The sequence below is a fragment of the Schistocerca americana genome, chromosome 7, assembly GCF_021461395.2.
Source record: "Schistocerca americana isolate TAMUIC-IGC-003095 chromosome 7, iqSchAmer2.1, whole genome shotgun sequence".
NCBI classification, from domain to species: domain Eukaryota; kingdom Metazoa; phylum Arthropoda; class Insecta; order Orthoptera; family Acrididae; genus Schistocerca; species Schistocerca americana.
In genome coordinates this window covers 292,116,881-292,139,094 of record NC_060125.1, presented here as the reverse complement: position 1 = coordinate 292,139,094, position 22,214 = coordinate 292,116,881, and the positions used below count along the sequence as shown (strand labels likewise).

At 42.7% G+C, this 22,214-nt stretch overlaps 1 long non-coding RNA gene across 1 annotated transcript in view; it reads left to right on the top strand.

Moving 5' to 3' along the window:
• The window catches only part of LOC124623202, a 184,166-nt gene extending 162,928 nt beyond the window's left edge, over positions 1–21,238 (top strand). Inside the window, exon 3 of the long non-coding RNA XR_006980682.1 lies at positions 21,168–21,238. This is a non-coding gene — a long non-coding RNA (uncharacterized LOC124623202). The remainder of the gene's footprint in view (positions 1–21,167) is intronic.
• Positions 21,239–22,214: the final 976 nt, after the last annotated feature.

The following is a 22,214-nucleotide window of genomic DNA, read 5'->3' as shown; positions in this document are numbered from 1 at the left end:
AAACGGAATCCAATTATTCAGTAACGAGCAACTGGAGACCACGTGTCTCTTGTACCAAAATACTCTGAAAATATCCCTGAACAACCTCCGAAAATTTGTCGGTGATGACCTGGTTCGTCCTGTGTGTGAATGAACTTGCCAATAACGGAGGGAGCTCCATAAGGTTATTGCAGGCAATACTTTTGGCTATGCCAACGGCCTTGCCCCAGTGGTAGCACCGGATCCCATCAGATCACCGAAGTTAAGGGCTGTCGGGATGGGCTAGCACTTGGATGGGTGACCATCCGGTCTCCCGAGCGCTGTTGGCAAGCGGCGTGCACTCAGCCCTTGTGAGGCAAACTGAGGAGTTACTTGATTGAGAAGTAGCGGCTCCGGTCTCGTAAACTGACATACGGCCGGGAGAGCGGTGTGCTGACCACATGCCCCTCCATATCCGCATCCAGTGACGCCTGTCGCCTGAGGGTGGCACGGCGGCCGGTCAGTACCGTTGGGCCTTCCAAGGCCTGTTCGGACGGAGTTTACTTTTGGCTATATGGACGCTGTAACGCAGTGACGCAGATAATCGGCATCCGGTACAGGGAGTCGCAGTTGCCACTGAACGTAAAATAATATTACGCGTAAACAGGTGAAGGGATCCATTACCGTTCAATTAGGTTAAAAACTCACTGGAAACAGAGACTGCCGTGAGATACCCAGGAGTGAACGTCTGGAGCGACCTAAAGGGGAATGACAACATAAAACAAATTGTAGGAAAAGCAGATGTCAGACTGAGTTTCATTGGGAGAATCTTAAGGAAATGTAATACATCCCTGAAGGAAGTGCTTTACAGAATACTTTTCGACCGAGTCTTCAGCATCATTTGTAAGTCTGGAACCTTTAATGAGAAGGGTTCGCAGAACAGATACAGAAGATCCACTGAAGAACGGCACGTTCCTTCATGGAATCTTTTACTTGGCTCAAGACCGTTACCGAGATGTTAAAAAAATACCAATAGGAGTCGCTACAAGAGAGACCAATTACGTGTGCCACTGAATGGGCTGCTACTGATATTCCGAGAACGTTCATTCGAAACATAGGACAAAATAATATTGTTTCCTCTCACATACGTCTCACGAAACAGCCACGGCCATGTAATCACAGAAATTCCCACACAACATACGGTGATAGACGAGAGAATAGGGAAAATGGTAATGGTACTGGAGATTCGCCCCACCAAACACCGTAATGTAACTTCTGGAGTATGTTTTGAACACAGAACACATGAAGTTCCCTTACTTCATCATCAAATTCTGGTATCATTTAGTAAACAAAACATCCTTTTAATCGGGTAACACTCTCGAACGCAAGAAAAATACGTCATTTTCGTGATGATTCAAGTAAAATAAAAAAGTATTGCTACATCAGATGATATAGTTTTAGTCTTTACACTGCTGTCCTTTATAAATTATTTTCGTTTTCACATGGGATGCTCCCTTTAACTGCTGCGCTAGGTAGCAGGGCCCCTTTGCAGCCGGAACATTGGTCATCTGCGGCAATTCGCGTTCCTCTCCTGTTGGACCTACAGCAAAATAATTTTTGTAAGTCACTTTCGACATATTTTCTATCAGAATTGATACGATAAGTGAGAAATGTTAAGTTCTAACAAAATTGTGGCGTGTTGAAATAAATGTCATATTCTTCGTCCACACAACGGAGACAAAAGGGTGCGTCGACTTCTGAAGGTATAGCAGAACGGCCATGTACGCTAATAGTATTTGCCATTCTCAAGTTATATTTGCCACCAATATGAAAAATAATGTTTCCTAAAGAATGCGCTTTAAGTGTTGGACTTTACGTTTTGAGGTTAAATTGAATGTACCACTAGTAACGATCTCCAGATAGTACTGAATTCCTTCCAGATCCGAAAGTAGGTCTTCCTCCATATTATTCGTGGCCATCGTGGTCCCGCTGGCCTCTTAGGCAGCTTCTGTCATCCACTGCTCTGCTCGCACGCAACGTTTTTCGCCTGATTTTCTCCAGAAGTTGTAACGGGCTGGTCCGATCTCAAGTTATAGCGTGTTACTACTAGTCGTTTCCATAGTTTTCGTTTGTTAGGGTGCCACAATGGCCGCAGTGTCGACGATTTTTTTTCTGCTGAAACTGGAGACTTCCAGTACAGCACTCGTGGTTGCCGCATCGCGGTCGCGAAGTGGGGCCGAGGCAGTTTCAGGTAAGTTTTTAACGGTAATATATATACTATATATATCCTGTAAAGTGACTCGTGCCACATCATTTCGGTAAAAAAAAGAACGTTCAAATGATCTATAGAACATAATAACTAATACAATTCTGGGGAACTGCGGAAATAACCTCTGGATCAATTGTTAGTCCCATTTTAGAATTAATGAGTTCTATCTTTTAAAAGTCCTCAGTGCAATGACAAATCTGGTTCGATAATCGGTAAGCTCGTATAACTGCCGCTTGAAGTATTGTTATTTACCAATTAACAACCTCAAAGCAAGGAAAAACTTTATATGCGCTGGAATGTGGAGGAGAACTGGCTGTTAAGTGTGCAGACGAGTACAATTTAGTAAGCGTCCACTGCACAGTATTTGCTTGCTTCTTGGAAACGTATCTAAATGATTTCCGTGGGTTACTTAAACATATTATTGTTATTTTTCGCTTTTGTGCGAATAATATTTTTTTTCTAGGTGATGACTTACCACAGAAAATTATTCTGTAAGCTATTATTAACTGGAAATGTGCAAAATATGCCAGGAAATTAATACGCTTGTTTCCAAAGTCAGCAATTATAATAAGAAGAAAAGTAGATGTACATAATTGTTTGAGAAGGTCAGTAATATGCTTCTTCCAGTTCAAGTTTTCATCAATTTGTACACCCAAAAAATTGGACCATGCTCTCGCATTTCCTGACTCCTGCTCATGTTCTACATCAATTGTTGGTATGATTCTATTTGTTGTGCAGAAATGATTGTAGTCTGTGTTTTCAAAATTTAGGTACAGTTCCTTTTCAGGAAACCACTTAACAATTCCTTGCAAAATATCTTTTAGCAGTTCTTCTGCTTCTTCCCCTATCTTATTGCGCCATTACTGCGTATGTACCGATATAAAATATCGCTGCACTGAAAAGTAATTAATGTCAAGTAGTGAAATTTCGCGAATAGAATTTTCTAGGTAACATGCTTAAGTGATTAATACTGCAAGATCGTAGATTAATGTACGTGCGAGATAATCAATTGTAAATGGGAAACGATGGTACATTAATAACGGGTGTAACCGCCAGAATGTTGAATACAAGAATGCTAGCGTGTATAGATTGTGTTTTGCAGGTGCCGGATGTTAGTTTGTGGCATGGAGTTCCATTCCTGTTGCACTTGGTCGTTCAATACACGGAAGGTTAATACCGGTCGTCGATGACACTGTAGTTGTCGCCCAAAGATGTCTCAAATGTGCTCGATCTCGTAATCGAGCTGGACAAGCCAACATATCGACTCTCTGTGGAGCGTTTTGGGATACAACAGCCGTATGTGGACGAGTGTTGCCCTTTCCTGAAACACCTCATGGAATGCCTTGAATGGCAGCATAACAGATCGAATTACCGCGTTGTCGTACAAATTTGCAGTGAGGGTGAATGGGATAAGTATAAAATGCTTCTGCTGTCAAACGAAATCGCATCCCAGACCACAACTTCAGGTATGGGTCCCGTGTGTCTAACGTGCGGGCAGGTTGACTGCAGCACCTCAATTGGTCTCCTCCCAGCTACCACACAGTCATCACTGGCACCGAGGCACAACCAGCTTTGGTCATAAACAACAGACCTCCATCATGCCCTATAGTGAGCTCTCGCTAGACACCACTGAGGTCGCAAAGGCGGTGATGTGGGGTTAGTGGAACGCACGCTACATGGCATCTGGCTCGGAGATGTTCTTCAAGTAACCGATTTGTAACACCTCGTTGTATCGCTGTGCTGCCAACTGCTGCTTAAACTCCTGCTGCAGGTGCAGGACGGTGCGCCTCAGCTTTACGCCAAACAGAATGGTCTTCTCTCTCGATAGTGGCCGACCGTAGCCCGGTCTACCGCTGCCAGCAATCATATACAGTGGCTACAGTCTTTCCAAGTCTTTCTGCAGTATCCAGAAGGAAAATCCATCTTCTCGTAGCCCTATTACACGCTCTCGTTAAAACGCAATGATGTATAGATAATGGGGTCTTGTGTCGTCTTAAAGCCATTCTTTATTAACATAAACTCGCAATGTCCAATCTTTAAGGTAACTAACGCTCACGACCGTTACAGCGAATATTTAAAGAAAACCTGATTTGCATTCTCGTATGGCACTATTGGCACCACTCATATGCGACTGACGTGAAACTTGAGTTGACGTCTTCTTTCGTGTATAGAAACACACCTGTCACACGCTCTATGAGGCTTTCGATAGGCGTTGCTATTGTCAGTAGGAAAATAACAACAGCACAAAACTGTAGCGCGATGCACAATGGAAGATTGGGGCAGAGCCTGACGGTTGCCCGAGAGCTTAAGTAAATGTAACATACGCAGGCAAAGAGGCGAAGAGATACCTGTACGATTACTGTTTTAGTGAAAACTGACTGGACACTGTAACAACCGTAAAATACATAGAAGTAAACGTCCGAAGCTACATAATGCGGTGCGACCACGAAAAGCTAATTGTAAGAAAAGCAAATGCCCGGCTCAGATTTAATGAAAGAATCTTAGGGAAATGTAAGTCGTCCACGAAAGAGGTGGTTTACAAAACGCTTGTCTGTTTTTTTGCAGCATGGGACAGTCACTAAGTAGGATTATGAGAGGATGGAGAGAAGATCCAGCAAAGAGAGGAATGTTTATGTCACGTGATCGTTCAGTAGATGCGAGAGCGTTACGCAAATGTTCAACGATCTCCAGTTTCACACACTACAAGAGAGGCATTGTTTATCACAGAGAATGTAGTTGTTGAAATTCCGAAAGCGTGTGCTCGAAGAAGTGTCGGATAACGCATTGCTGCCTCCCACCTGTGTCTCGCGGAAAGACCACGACGAAAAAATATGAGAATTTAGAGCTCATAGAGAAGTTTACCTACAGCGACTCTCCTTTCGCACCATTCGCGAATGGGACTGAGAAAGGGAAACAATGATTATGTCTTCCTCACACGGGACGTTTTTCTCATTGCGAAGCACGCCAGATGTGGTCTCCATCGCGATTGCTGCAAGATGTGAAACGACCTACTACATCTCACGGAACGTACTTCTCACTGTGATCTGTAGTTTGTTTACGAAAAAGGACGCAAGCACAATAGTTGCGTTTACTGTGTTAGCAATTACCGAAATAGATAGAAGAAAACTGCGAAGAAGATTCTGGAATCGTCGATGTCTTCAACAGCGAATTGCTGGGAGACGAATACGTATATATGTTGGAGAAATATGAGATAAATTATTCGTTAACTCACTGGAAGCCTCCCACACGTTAGTATTTAGACTGAATGCAGCCAGTCTAATGTCAGCTTGCACATCCATAATGTCTATATTTTTTATGTTACATTGACTACCGACAGCCTGAAGTAACGTACTTCATGACTTAGGTTTCGAGATTGAGATTCACTTTGTAGTTTCATTCAAATGGAAGAGGAGAATTTTCCGAAGCACCAACCATCACGGAAAAAAAATAATTACTTCCAAGGTACAAACATGAGGCACTTCATAAAACCGAGAGGTCGGTATACATCTTTTTCACAATGTTTCGTAACAGCGATAACTTCCAGTCAGTGAGTTGTGTTTATTTTCTGACGTAGACGGGGAGTCACGTTAAGATTTCTGGCCACTGGCGAAAAATTATAATCATTGGCTTATGCGACAAGAATAGCATATAGAATATTTATAATAAATGACTATATTTCTATTAAATTAATAAGGAAGTCGTAGACCTTTGAAAAAACAAAAGATGAAGCAAAGAATTCGGGAGTAACTAGACAAAAACCTGTAACCTGTCTCGTGTATTTAATGACGCTAACAATTATGCTACAGCTTCGACGTGACACTTGCGCCTTAGGTATGTGGTACATTGAGTTGCGCTGTATCCTAACTACTGTAGTTTAAATAGTACATAAATGACATAGTAACTGGTAGGAATACAGGTAGTTTAGGCAGTATTGGTAGGGAAAGAAACATAAATGAGTTCTTCTGGCAGAAATAATAGACAGCCAGTCAGTTACAACCTGGAAAGTTAATTTAAAACACTGTATCATGATTTCAGTATTTATAAAAAAAAATCAATTGGGTTATACGTCATGGCAGAAGTACGTTACAATGTAGCCGAAAGGCGTCGGTCACATGTAAAATTTAACCTCCATAATAATTAAAACATGTTCAACATGGCTGTTGTCATTCGGCATTTCCTCGCCAATGCACTAGCTGTGTTATGGAAGTGAATTACGGCTATATTTTAACATACCGCTGCCACAACATGTATCCCAGCTGCCAATATGTCCTTCTGAGGAAGACGTGGTTATAAGCGTTGAAACCATGGCAAAGAGTTTTAAATAAATCTTCCATTTTGAGACTGATTGATTGTTTGTTATTTCTGCAAGAAGAACTGATCCTGCAGTTGTTGCGCCAGCGACGTAGAAAGTTTTAAAATAAAGAATTCGTAGGAGAGATACTGGGAACCGACACTTCTCTTTGGTTTGTTTGGTTTTTTGTTTCTTCAGCACACAGTTACAATGGCACATCACTCAGTGTCAGTTCACTGTGAATAATATATCATCAGAGAATACAAACTGACTTTATAAATGAGAAAAGTTTGCTGGTCGCGCAGCTTATGCGCTTTTATATAACCAAAGCAATTACTTTTGATGCAAGTACAGTTTACATGTATAGAGAAGAATCTGTATACATACTGTTATAATTTTTTACCCAATAGAACATTCTTCATCATCAAATGCAAGAGTTTCCTGTCATTATTAACAAATGCGAAACTTATTTACGACTAACAGAAACGTGTCTTATAAAAGATAGATGAAGCATTGAAGTGACGATGGACATATATTTGTTTTGCTGTTTTTTCTGCTTTCACCTTTTTTTCAAGAAGTTGCGTTTTCTAGCACTATTTCATGAATTAGTTCTTTCTTTTTCTACCACAACATCCCTCCGTTTCACGTTACAAATCAACATTTTTCGCATAAAACTTGAATTAAATATTGACCGTTTAAATTTTGCTATTTCTATGTAGAACAAAAATGTTTCTTAGGTTACGCTGCCCTTTATATAGTCCCATTACGTTTCTAGACCGTTCACCGTTTCCAGTCTCTAGCGGAATCTAGTAATACACAGATCGCATAGGTAAACTAAGAGACCGATATAACTGGTTTCGATTATCAGATGATCATCTCAGACCTGCAACAGCAATATAACACAGGTCATACATTAGAGTGATACATAAAAAGAAATTAAAATTAGCTATAAAGTTACAAAACACAATGATCCCATATTGATGGCCAATGGCTGTTTTAGGAAGCAAGAATCGCTGAATGACGGTAGTCAAGTGCTGGGGAAAGCAGTAGAGTTATGTCTTAAGTTCTGGAGGCTCCGGCTGCAGCTAACAATATGTTGTCAGCGTTAGCCAATTGAGTATAATTCAAAAGACGTATCTATTAGTAAATACAAAGTCAAAGTAAAGTAGAATAATTTTATGATAAAGAAGAAACAGCTCATTAATGCAGACATGTATTAAGGACAGGATGAGGGCAGAACAGTTCAAACAAATGAGGAAGCCATAAGCCTAATTTTATTATTAACCGTAACTTAGACGATTTGTTCAGTATGTTCACCAGCGCCAGTTTTGAAAGTGATGGTCAAAATTAGAACTAAATTTTTCCCAACATGAATCGGTTTCGCATAACCACATTAGAATTTATACTAAATTTTACATCTACATCTACATTTCTACTCCGCAAGCCACCCAACAGTGTGTGGCGGAGGGCACTTTACCTGCTATTGTCATTACCTCCCTTTCCTGTTCCAGTCGCGTATGGTTTGCGGGAAGAACGACTGCCGGAAAGCCTCCGTGCGCGCTCGAATCTCTCAGATTTTAATTCGTGATCTCCTCGGGAGGTATAAGTAGGGGGAAGCAATATATTCTATACCTCATCCAGAAACTCACCCTCTCGAAACCTGAACAGCAAGCTACACCACGATGCAGGGCGCCTCTCTTGCAGAGTCTGCAATTTGAGTTTGCTAAATATCTCCGTAACGCTATCACGCTTACCAAATAACCCTGTGACGAAACGCACCGCTCTTCTTTGGATCTTCCGTATCTCCTCTGTCAACCCGACCTGGTACGGATCCCACAGTGATGAGCAATACTCAAGTATAGATCGAACGAGTGTTTTGTAAGCCACCTCCTTTGTTGATGGGCTACATTTTCTAAGGACTCTCCCAATAAATCTCAACCTGGCACCCGCCTTACCAACAATTAATTTTATATGATCATTCCACTTCAAATCGTTCCATACACATACCCCCAGATATTTTACAGAAGTAACTGCTACCAAAATTTCAGGAAACATTCCTCACACACAAGTAAAGAAAAGATGTTATGTGGACATGTGCCCGGAAACGCTTAATTTCCATGTTAGAGCTCATTTTACTTTGTTCTTCCACCTACGCTCAATGGAGCACGTTATCATGATTTCCTACGGGATACTCTACCTGTGTTGCTAGAACATGTGCCTTTACAAGTACGACACAACATGTGGTTCATGCACGATGAAGCTCCTGCACATTTCAGTCGAAGTGTTCGTACGTTTCTCAACAACAGATTCGGTGACCGATGGATTGGTAGAGGCGGACCAATTCCATGGCCTCCACGCTCTCCTGACCTCAACCTTCTTGACTTTCATTTGTGGGGGCATTTGAAAGCTCTTGTCCACGTAACCCCGGTACCAAATGTAGAGACTCTTGGTGCTCGTATTGTGGACGGGTGTGATACAATACGCCATTCTCGAGGGCTGCATCAGCGCATCAGGGATTCCATGCGACGGAGGGTGGATGCATGTAACCTCGCTAACGGAGGACATTTTGAACATTTCCTGTAACAAAGTGTCTGAAGTCACGCTGGTACGTTCTGTTGCTGTGTGTTTCCATTCCATGATTAATGTGATTTGAAGAGAAGTAATAAAATGAGGTCTGACATGGAAAGTAAGCGTTTCCGGACACATGTCCACATAACATATTTTCTTTCTTTGTGTGTGAGGAATGTTTCCTGAAAGTTTGGCCGTACCTTTTTGAAACACCCTGTATATATTGTGAAAAGCAATTGTCCCATAACACTCCCCTGTGGCACGCCAGAGGTTACTGTAACGTCTGTAGACGTCACTCCATTGAGAACAACACGCTGTGTTCTGTTTGCTAAAATTTCTTCAATCCAGCCACACAGCTGGTCTGATATTCCGTAGGCTCTTACTTTGTGCAGTTTTGCTGGTGTACGAGAATTACAGTCACACTGGAGCTCCATGAGTAGCTGCACTTTAATTACAGCCAGCCAGTATTTCATTTCTGCAGCAGGACTGATATAAGCGATCGAAATTTCCCTATAGAGTTTCCAGGCATGAGTGGCCGACTGTCTACCGCCAGTTGTTTCGCGTCTACTCCAGGAATTGGTCCCGGCGTCGCGGCCCTGAAGTTCCGACAACACCGGCGAATCACGTCGCAGCGCTATCTCGGTAGTTTCTTTGGCCGAGCGACATGTTTACTACGGAAGTGTTTATAAACACAAGGCGGATGTGAATGGGGCAGCCAGTGTGCAGCAGTGCCAGATGGAGTGTATTTACAGCGCCCGGCTTCGCGTTTCGCCCTCAGTGGGCCGCAGTGATTACGTCGTCGGGCGGCGGCGGCGGCTGCGGCGCCGCTGGCTGTTGTCGCTTATCTGCGTCCTCACCCGCGCCGGCCTCGCCCTCCCACGTCCGCCCCCCCCCCCCCCCGCCCCCACCCCCACCACCGCCTCCACTCCCGCAGCCGTTTAATTAACGCGGCGCGGCGGCCGGCGCTTCTGCGCCGTACCACAGTCACACTGCGGTCGGGCTGACCTGATAGGGGTGCAGGGTTGGTCGGTGGGAACAACGCCACCGGGCCACGCCGCACGGCGCCGCGCAAGCGACGGCCGGAAGATTCGCCCACACCGCTCTGTTCCGCGCCGCACGTCTGTATTTTCACCGCGACGTGCGTGTCAGCCGTTCGTTATTAAATCCAGCTCGTCTCGCGATGCTCAGCTGAATGTGGCGGCGGTTTGACTTCGCCCTGCACCTGCGACTGGGCTACAAAACGTACTGTCAGGAGAATAACACAGTAATTTCATTCAATTTTAATGAAAACGAAGTTTTTCGCGACGCACTGTTGTGTGAAAGATTCTCAGCTTCTTGCCGCATCAGTTCATGGTAGAACCTCGAGATTTCGCAAATTACCTCCACCGTCTTCAGCAACTGACGAAACAAAAGTTCTGCCTCGTCTCCTACATACTGGGTTTTTGTTATTAAAGAGGTTGTAGAAATAGTAATGTGTGAGGAAATCTTCAATCGCAAAAGCAGAATTTAATCTCAGCAACGCATGAATGCAAGGGTCCAGAACCAGAGAAATTCGCCATAAATTTTCACAACGGTGGGAGCTGTGGCACCACCAGCGCAGACGTTGACATAATCAGTAATAGCGTGACGTATTTACCGACCAATCGGGAACCGTCTTTGGGCTATATGAGGCCACCACAGTAGCACTTTCGACAGTCAGCTGCTCCTTACGCAGACGATAGAAACTTAGGGTTTTAACCTGAATTGACGTCGCAAGAAGTCCGAGGATGTTTTGTACAGTATTAATGAATAGCTCTTGTGCGTACTGACGAAATAGTGCTCATACGTAATTCAAATCTTACGTTAGATGTGTAGTCGTCAGTAGCATACGCAGGAATACGTTGGATGTGGCAAGTTAATTGGGATCGTGAGCGAGTAAACAGCTGTCAGCTTCAGTGGCATTTATAGTAACAGCCGAGGTGTGTGAGAAATATAACCGGCCTGATATTTTATCTAAAAAAGTTTTACTGTTAAGAGACGACAATATTGTCCACGTCAAAGCAGTTCACTTCGGCCGCTATACATCGGCAGAGTCGTTGCAGCAGCGCTGAAAGGCCTGAGATGGTAGAGCCTCTTTTGAATTTTATCCAGAGTCACAAAATGACGTCCTTTTAAGACATTTTTTCAATATCAGGAAGAGACACTCAGAAGGAGAGATCAGGCAAATAGTGGGAGGCTGTGGAACATCAGAAATGCCTTCTCAAGTAGAAAATTCTGTTACGAAAGTGGCAGTATGCTGTGGGACGTTGTAATGATGCAGTATGCACTGGTCAGCAGTGTCTGGTCCCACCCGATTCTCCCTTTCTCTGAGTCTTTCAGTGACATCTTTGCCAAACACTTGGTTGACTGTTTGTCCCACTCGTTAAACGCCGGTGTGATCTCACAAAAGCACCTTATACTTTAGAAGTTTTCGTCGGTTTCTGAAGTTGAAGGTCTAGCTGAGCGGGGTTCATGTTCAACGTGTTCTGATCCTTCCAAATATGATTTGCGCCATCGACAAATTAGTGTTCTTGATAAAGAATGTTCCCCATAGACCTGTTCCAAGTTTTGAAAGGTCACACTTGCTGATTCTAATACTAAATGTGATGGCATTACTTTGTCCTAAATTCGACTGTTCCATTTTTCTTAACGCACAACATAAACACAGCTTCACTTACGGCACTCTCGAAATTCACGTGGTGCCTTTACGGAGCTGAAGTTCGGCCTGAGCATCTGGAAGAAATGAGCACAGCGATCTGCACAAGTAGAACAACACAGTATTGCCAGGTCACTCGCATCGTTGTCAATCTCAGTTCTTTCCTCACACACCTCGTAATGCAGTTTATTAGAGACGTCCAGCTTAACAAAACCAGAATAATATTACTTACGCTCAAATCAAAGATTAAACATGAACCTTCTTTCATCAAACAGCAACTCTACAAAATTCATGATATATAAGTAAATATTGGCTTATAATGAGAAAGGAAAGCACAAGGTAAATCGGGTGACCTACAATTAATTCATTATGTACAAGCTGGATTCATTATGTACAAGCTAACACTAATTATGTCAGTCAATAGCAGCTGTAGGGGTTGCTCACTGCTGGGTTGGAAACTCGTACACTTTGTCACGATAAAGGCCGAGGAACCAGTGTGGCATCGCCAATACAATAAAACAGGATTAAGTATAACTTCATTTTTCTCTGACTACACCTCGTAATCGTATCTTCGGCAGCGGCTGGTGGCTTAGCAACCCTCCGAGGAATCTGCTGAACCCGGTAGCTTTCTCAGGCTGCCTTATCACGCTACATCAGCTCTGTGCTCAGGCCAATGGCTTCTAGTAAGAAGGTTGTCACCCATGGTGTGGAAGGTGTTACCCTTCGGAAGCTGTATTCAAAGAGTGCGGTGTATGTTGTGTCTCATAAAGCCATTCTTGGAGTACTGTGTGTCTCCCATGTCAATTTACCTGCGGTCCCATCAGACGGACCACAATGTCAGATGTCGAGAGATCGTGTTGAATGGTGATGATGGATGGCCCTCTCGTTCGTTAGGTCGTCTGACCCAGGAGATGTTGGAGCATATAGCAGTTCATGCCCCAGGATTCAATGGAGTTGGTAGGTCTCTGAAGTACCCATCAGTGGCGGCTGGTACTCTGGTTTCTGTCATCTGTGGCTATAGATAAGTGGTCATATCATAAGACAGCAGGAGTATTACTGGTACTGGAACGTTCTCATACACATGATGTTACAATATAGTAAGCAGAGAATCGATTGCGGACGACATGAACGCCATCGGCCCTAGTGAACGACTGGCTCTAGACTAGCGAGATTCAATACCTATGGCATCAAACAGAGATGTGCTTTTTGACGCAATTCGTCATGCCCTCATTGGTTCTGCTCTTTACAAGTTGTCATCAGTCTTATGTTCTGCTACATTTGCTTAACCAATTTGTGTCAATGTCTGCTAGCTTTGTCAGACCACTGATGGTTGTTGTTGCAACCTCCTTAGCACTTCTTACATAATGTTATGAGGCTAATGGACGCAGTCTGATCTGCACTTGTCCAACCCCTTTCCGCTGAGCTCCTTCGCACTCGCACACAAGAGTGTTTTGCACTCTTGGTGTCATACGTTTTACGCCTAATGGCTGACTTGTGTTTATACTTGCGTGCGCTCGAACAGTGCTGTTCTCATAGTACTTACGAAATTTCACTTTCCCGTTCCGTTATTTTCTTGATGCCTAACACACCTAGCGAGAAACAGACAATGGTTGATTGGTTGGTTCATTTGTGAGAGGGGACCAGACAGCGAGGTCATCAGTCCCATCGGATCAGGGAAGGATGGGGAAGGAAGTCAGCCTTACCCTTTCAGAGGAACTGTCCAGGCATTTGCCTGAAGTGATTTAGGGAAATCACGGAAAACCTAAATCAGGATGGCCGGACGCGGGTTTGAAACGTCGTCCTCCCGAATGTGAGTCCAGTGTGCTAACCTCTTCTTCACCTCGCTCGGTAAAACAGACAGTGTAAGCAACCCAGAAAAAGACTACACGATGCTGGAATATGAGCAATATAGAGGGGTTCAGCAATTCAGAACACTAAGTCAACCTATTTATACTGCTAGAGAGAGTGGTAGCACTGGTTTGAGCTGTGAGTACTTCGTTCCCCTTGTTAAGATTATTTATATTTTATTGAAACAAGCTCTCAGCTTTTATTTGATCACAAATACACTACAATTTTAAGCACATTTTAAGGCAGTTCCATCTTCCACAAGAAGAACTAGTACAACATAAAATACCTAGTCAGCTGTGTAGCAGGTGGACAGAAAAAATTTAAAGAACTACAAGATTCCCAATAAATAGTATAACAACCAATTAAATTGGAAAATATCGTACATGAAATACGCAGTTAAAATCAGTTAAAACTAAGTGCACTGTAACGAATTAATTCATTTCACCCAATAGCTCATTAAGTTGCTCACAAGTTGTCTGTATTACTCAAAGGGGAAAATCGTATTTCAGAAAGTAAAGGAAATGCACAGTAAAAAAGTATTGGGTTGTTAACAGAAAAGTAAATGAAGCTCAAACGTGGAACTGTAATTGGCCAATCAAACAGGCATCTGACAACTTTCAACAATATAAGGAAAACAAAAACGCAGCTCTCAAGTCAGACAGCGAGTACTGATAATACGTGCTGATCAGGCTGAATTGCACACGGGACATACAGCAGACCACACTAACTTATAACGTTTGCAGACAGTCAAAAGACTGATGACTCAAAAAAGGGAGGGGGTTGGCAGTTATATACTGCACTGCTAGGTCAATGAGGCACGTGCCAAGCGCCACGCGTAGTGCCTCTATGAACGATGTACGAGGGACACTCCAAAAGAAATGCACACTATCTTTTTTTTAAATCCATCTTTTATTCTACATGTTTGAAAGTTTTACTGTGTGTAGATACATTCTTTAGGATCAATATTTTCATTTCTCCACATAGTTTCCGTCCCTAATTTACGCGATCTTGGAACCAGCGTCCTTATACCCGCACGGTAAAATTCTGGATCAACCTGTTGGAGCCACTGTTTGACAGCATGCACATGGGAGTCATAAACTTCAAACCTTGTTCCACTAAGAGAGTCTTTCAGTTTCATAAAGAGATGATAGTCATATGGAGCCAGGTCAGGACTGTAAGGCGGGTGTTTCATTGTTGTCCATCCGAGTTTTGTGATCGCTTCTACGGCGTTTTCACCGGCATGTGGCCGTGCATTGTCGTGCAACAGCAAAACATCCTGCTTTTGCCGATGTGGTCGAACACGACTCAGTCGAGCTTGAAGTTTCCTCAGTGTCATCACACATGCATCAGAATTTATGGTGGTTTTACTTGGCATGATCTCCACAAGCAAGAGTCCTTCGTAATCGAAAAACACCGTAGGCATAACTTTTCCAGCAGAAGGTGTGGTTTTGAATTTTTTTTCTTGGGTAAATTTGCATTATGCTACTCCATTGATTGCCTCTTCGTCTCTGGTGAAAAATGATGGAGCCACTTTTCATCACCTGTCACAATTCTTCCAAAAAATTCATTTCCACCATTCTCGTACTGTTCCAAAAGTTCGCTGCATACCCATTTTCTTGTTTCTTTGTGAGCCACTGTTAACATCCTGGGAACCCACCTGGCACAAACCTTTTTTAACGCCAACACTTTCAGTATCCTGCAAATACTTCCATCCCCTACCCCAACGTAGCGTGACAATTCGTTCACTGTGATGCGTCTGTCAGCAGTCACCAATTCGTTAACTCTCTGCACATTGTCTGGAGTGTGTGCAGTACGAGGCCTGCCGCTGCTAGGACAGTCCTCAATATTGCCGTTCCCGCTTTCATCACGTAACCTGCTTGCCCACCTACTAACTGTACTGCGATCGACAGCAGCATCTCCATACATCTTTTCCAACCTCTTGCGGATGTTTCCCACTGTCTCGATTTCACAGCACATGAATTCTATGACAGCACGTTGTTTCTGACGAACGTCAAGTATAGCAGACACCTTGAAGACATGCTGTGACGGCGCCACTCACAGGAATAGGTTGAACTAAGTTTGAAAACAAGCGGGAAGGATGTATTTACACACTGTAATACTTTCACATATGCAGAATGAAAACTGTATTTTTACAAAAATAGTTTACATTTCTTTTGGAGTGACCCTCGTACAACTCACATCCGCCTCAGCTGTTGTCTGCCTCCCTCGTTTGCCCTCCACAAACAAATTGGCTGCCCACTCCTCCATGCTACCAGACTCGGCGGCCCTGCCCCTGTTCGACCAACAGCCATCTTAATCCCTGCTCCTTGCATACAGGGTCGATATATTGAGTTGTGAGCTCGCTGCCGCGTCTCGTGTCTCCGGGCGTCCGCAGACAGGCGCTGCTGCTGCTACTAGCTGGCCAACATCGGTTACCAGTCACTCCGGGAGGTAAACAACACAGGAAGGCGCGCTCTTCACGGACTGACGCCGCTCTCAGTGTTGTCCCGGCGCTGCAGCCCTCGGTCTCTAGCACAAGTTGTGGCCATTTCGATGTCCTAGACGCAGGGAAGGTGGACACATTTCACTTATCTCTATATCTCGTCATTTCCTAAGCCAGTAAGCCCCTGAAAGATGCTGCAGTTAAATGGTTGTCGATCAATTCACTCGTCATTATGGTGAATCCATCAGTTGTTGCTGAGTTAGTACAGCGAAATGGTGCATCTTATGTAATTTTTCTAAAGCGTATTTTCAGAGGTAAGAACAAGCGTGTAATTTACTACGAAATGCGTGTGTAGCGACGGTATCCCACTGACAGCTGATGAAGTAACTTTTAAAAGAATAGACATATTTAAATATTTGGTAAGCATTTTTAACGCTCAGAATGGATTGGATATTAATGTTAAGTCAAGGATCACAAAGACCGACAGAGCATATATTTTCTTACGAGACGTGGAGAGAAGTTTCGAGAAGTTCCAAAACAAGTCTGTACCAGAAGGTAATTCTGCCAGTAGCTGTGAAACAGTTACATCAAGGAAAACAGATTAACAAAAGCTGCTAGTCATCGAGAGAAAGAAATTTAAGTTAAGTATTTGGCCTCAAGAGGGACACCCAGTCAAAGGAATGAAGGGAAATTAAAAAACCATGAACTGGCAGACCGATTTTCACAAGCTGATGCTGGCTGAAGATGAAGATAGGAAGACTGATATGGGCAGGACACCTAATTGGGGTGGAATAGGGAAGACTACGGCGAATAAAATTATCAGGATGCGTTTGGAGCGGAAGTGACGAGGAAGGCCTTGGACAAGATGGCAGGATAAAATAAACAGGAATACGGTGGAGGGGGGGGGGGGGGAGGGGCGACTGGGGAGGGGTGGTCCCTGAGAAAAAGCGACTGGACCGCGAAAGTCAGTGGCACAAATCTTTGGTGGAGGAATGCAGAGGACGCATATGGTCTGCCAGGCCAAAGCGACATTTTAGACGAAAGAAGAACTGTATAACAGAAATAACCTTCATGTGCTTACACAATAAGAGATAGTATTTAAAGTTTCCATTTACGATATATATACGCAGACTGAAGTAACGGATGAAATTTTGTACCAAGGGCCGGATTCGAATCCCGGCCTTCGTACAAATTTTTTTTCGTCGCTTCAGCTTGCATAGATACGTCAAAGATGTTGTGACTTGAAAAGGTTCCTGCAACCATATAGTCTCAGTAGACTGCGTTTAATCCTTTCTTTGAACGTATGAGGTAAACCAGCAATATAACCATATTAATGGTTCGCTGACATGAATGGGTGCGTCATATAATCCTGCAATATCGTAAGTTTATTTGTATTATAATTTTACAGTTTTAAATATCGTAATTGATGTAGAAACACTAACACAGAAAAGAAACATTCCACAGAGTCGACGGATGCAAAAGGGGCGTTGAAAATTGAAGAAGAGAAACTTAAGTTCAAAGGAAATGTGTTAGTAGAATGTAAGAAAACAAAAAAATAATTTTAAAAAAGACACGAAGTAGAAACCCGATCCTGCAAAGAGAAGTACGAATTACAAAACCTGAAGTTCCATCGTGTGAATCTGAATCGTGGCAGATTTGACCAAACTGTGTGATAATTAACTGCGATATGGATGCTGAATTCAAACAGGAGTTAGTTTAAAGTGTGATAAATCCGAAAAAGACAGAGAATTTTGGTACAGATAAGTAATCTACTTGTGCTAGAACCATTCAAAGTGCAGTGAATGGGACGGTTCACATAATAATATATTTGATATACAGGGTATTTCACAAATTTTTTTGCCTCTGTAAGTTACGAAGTAATAGGCAACGGAAATAATTTTTGCGGTAGTTCATCATAAGAAACGTTACACTGTCTGCGGACCTATGAACATAGTTTACTGTGTTCTTATCCAAAGAGTTGCAGCAAAAAGATACAACTTTTCAAATGGCATAATAGTTGTTTCTACCATGCACTGGAATCAGTAACACCAGCTGTGTATACATTAATTAAAATTACATGCAAATGGATAGAGCGTCTACCATGTAAGCAAGAGATGCCGAGTTCGTGTCCCGTTCGGGGCACATATTTTCACCCGTCCCCGTTTATATATATCAACGACCGTCAGCAGCTGAAGGTATAATATATAATCCTAATTTCATTCTAGACGGCTGCAGGTCATTAATGGTGTCTGTTCTTTCGGACATGTCCGAAAGAATAGGCATAATATCCATATGTTGAAATACAATCGTCTCTAAATAGGGGACTACAGCTAACGTATTTCAAAAGTCGTAATAAGAAGCAAAAGCAAGAACAAAAGTCAAACGAAAAGGCAGACGAAGCACTTCAGGTATCTTCGGGTTCCATCTAAACTGCGCCCCCAAGCACAGACGTTCTTTCTAGTGTGATGCGTTGTATTTCATTTCTATAAAGAAATGTAAAGTACAGAACCGTCAAGAGAATAAGTAAAAGTGTGATTAGTTACCGTTGTTTAATGGGTGAACTTGTGAAATTATTAATGACGTGTGAACTGTTAAATAGACGGTGGATAATGATTTTAATTCCAAATCTTTCGTCTTCCGCTAGTATAAATGCATATGGAATTCCAAAACGGTAGAGAACCAATTACTAACAGTTCATTCCAGCCTCCAGACAATGGATCTACGACTTAAGTGCTGTTTCCTGTGCATGGTACGGCTATAAATGAGTAGAGGTTGGTGAACCTCATCAGAAACCCCATGCAATTCGCTTAGAGCAGTGAAATCAACTAGGTACCTCGCGTGTACTGCATTCTCAGTGCAAATGGGAACAGCAACAAATAATCTGTGGGAACACAAAGGAGGTAGATATCTCGAGAGAAACAGTCTTTCTCAAAGTGAAATTATTTTAAAGTGTTCCCCCATACTCCTTTCTTATTTCTAAAGAAGTACGTTGTGTGTTACTTCAATCCCGTTTCATCTTTCCCATTAAAAGATCCTAAATATCTAGCCCACTTCTGAGCGTTTACTATTATCATTTCCACCTCTTCGCAAATTTATGGCATTTGTGCAGTTGTAGGTTATACAAAATTCCAAGTTTCACTTCTCAACCCTTTGTTTCGAAATTTTTCTTGTATTTCCTCGTTTGCCCTTTCCGACCACCACATCCCAGTCCTTTGGCAGTCCAAAACTGTTCCCTTTCTGGTACTTTCGTTATGACTGCTTTCATCTCCTTGTCTATGTGGTAAAAGGTAGGCATACATACTTGAACAACTAACCATTACGAGGCAAAGGCCTTATTATAAGCCGGCCGCGGTGGTCTAGTGGTTCTAGGCGCGCAGTCCGCAACCGCGGGACTGCTACGGTCGCAGGTTCGAATCCTGCCTTGGGCATGGATGTGTGTGATGTCTTTAGGTTAGTTAGGTTTAAGTAGTTCTAAGTTCTAGGGGACTGATGACCACAGAAGTTAAGTCCCATAGTGCTCAGAGCCGTTTTGAACCTTATTATAAAATAGTCATCTTCATCAAACCGCAGTCTGCAGAGAGACCGCAAAGTATGAAATGAAGGCCAGAATTAATTGCGCTATTTCAGACCAACTAAGTTGTCAATGTATAAATCTTCGTACTCAGGGTCAGATGAAGTCCAACATCAAAAACTTCTCATCATAGGTACGATATGACGCCTGCCTATGAGGGTTGATATGTTATGATTAACCTCTTCAGATTCATGTTGACCTCAAAGAAATCAATTTTTTACCTCTGTCATCTGATAAAAAATTTTAAAAAATGACATAGCTTTCGTCACTGGCTTGCGCCAATGTCAGGCAACTGATATTTTTCCTTCTTTGTTGTTATTTGACCCTCAACATACAGCGATCTATAAGGCAACTGATTCCCTTTCTGCTCTGGCCATTCGTGTGTGTCTTTGGATACACCTGGAAAGCACTTACTGTAAAGGTGACGTCTCATGGAAATTAGAATGGAGATATCTTATTGGCAAAATTAATTATTCGCTTTCTATTAGGTGTCGTCGTTCGGGAAGGTATAACAATATAGTTATATTAGTTGGAATTGTAACAGTTTGCCTTCTAAACTTACTTCGTTCTTTCCTGGCGTCAAAATGATTCACATATAGGGTAACACACATTGAGGATTCCTGTACATGAACTGGCTTTTCTCTGAGAAACAAGATGAATATTTTGTAATTACAGCTCTGTAGAGCAATATGTTTTACACTCAAATTAGGAGTGCTACTCTCCGCTTCCTTCATCAGAACATAGCTGGCGGCAGAATATTTGTTAACAATGCGACACCGAGGAGCAGAGAGAAGATAAAGACAGTTTGTTCGTATGGCTTCAAGAAAGTATTTACTATTTGAACAGCAGTGCAGGGTTACTGACAGAGTGTGAGAAGTTGAAAAAATGCTTAAATGCCAGTACCTGTACTTATCGCACAAGTTTCTAAGCACATTTTGCACAACCAAAATGTATACGGAGGAAGATAAGTTCAGTGAGAAGCATAAGCGATCTGTATTTTCTTCTCTGCCTTCATACGAAAAGCTGAACGAGGTAATACAGTTGTTAAGGCACTTGATTCGCTTTCATGAGAAGGTGGGTTCATTTACTCGTCTTGTCTTTCAGAATTAGTTTTGTCGTGGCGTTACGTTCCTGAGGCTAGCGCGGTATACTATAGGACTTATGGAGGAATATCTTGCAGGTAATATCTAAGATAGCAGAAACAGAGAATTGTGCCTGCGAAATTCCTGTTGGTTTCTTAGAGGAGGTTAACATTCCGCTAGAACCTCATAACGCATGAGGATAAAACAATTTCCATAATTCTGCAACAGATTGAGCTTAGTGACATAGCCCTACAGTTATGTGCATCTGTCCCTCTTTAAAATGTGCCCTGTGTGTTAATACGTCATACCTAATAGAAAGCATTTTTGGCAACCTTAGTTACCATTTTATACCAGCATGTCATAAATGCTCATTAGCTGACCACTGATTTTTCGGAGACTGTCACCGAATAATCTTTATGCAACGGAGCCATTTACCTACTTACAGACCACTTTATTATTTTAGATCCACCTGGACGAGTGTGACCTGGCGCTGGAGAAATGCCCCAACTCGTGTGGAGTATCAGTTCAGCGACGCTACAAGTCGTTACACTTGAAGGTAAGTTGCTTCTCGTTGCTGCCGTGCGTACTGATTGCCTCCAGTATCCGGGCAGGTGTCTGGACTGGGACTGCATATGTTCTTCTCTTTACTAACAAAACACTCTTCTGATTTGTCGCGGAACAATTATTAATAGTAAGCGAAGCTGAACTTAAGTTTTACTGTTCACCATCATGATGTACAGATCCGCTCGGGAGTTTCTGTAAGTAATAGGAGGAAGACTAATACGGAAATAGATAAGTGGCTGGAAAATTAGCTGAATAACCACATGAGGTTTTGAGCAGGTGTCAAGAATGTATAGAACATCTGTATAAGATGGAGCAAATACCAAGTGAAATCAAAAATATGTGCCCGACCTAAACTCGAAATCGGAACCTTTGCCTTTCGCGGGGAAGTGCTCTACCACCTGAGCTACCCAAGCACGAGTCTAGACCCGTCCTAACAGCTTCACTTCTGCCAGTACCTCGTCTCCTACCTTCCAAACTTCACAGAAGCTCTCCTGCGAAACTTGCAGAACTAGCACTCCCGTGTGAGGACGGGTTCTGAGTCGTGCTTGGGTAGCTCAGATGGTAGAGCACTTCCCCGTGAAAGGCAAAGGTCCCAAGTTCGAGTCTCGGTCCGGCTCACAGTTTTAATCCGACAGGAAGTTTCATAACAGCACACACTCAGCTGTAGAGTGAAAATTTCATTCTCAAAGTGAAATCAAGACTGAAGACAAGGAATATGTTCCAGAAGATGAAAAGAGAGTAGAAGTACAAAAGGCGATGAAAGAGATGAACAATCGGAATGCATGTAGGCATTTTGAATCGATAATTTGGCTATCAGAATTGTTGAAGAATTTGGGATACACGGGAAGGAAGGAAACAGCTTACATCTGTAATGAGATTTAGGAGAAAGGGGAATGGTCTGATTACATCCTTGCAGCAGTAATGATACCAATTAAGTTAAAGAGAA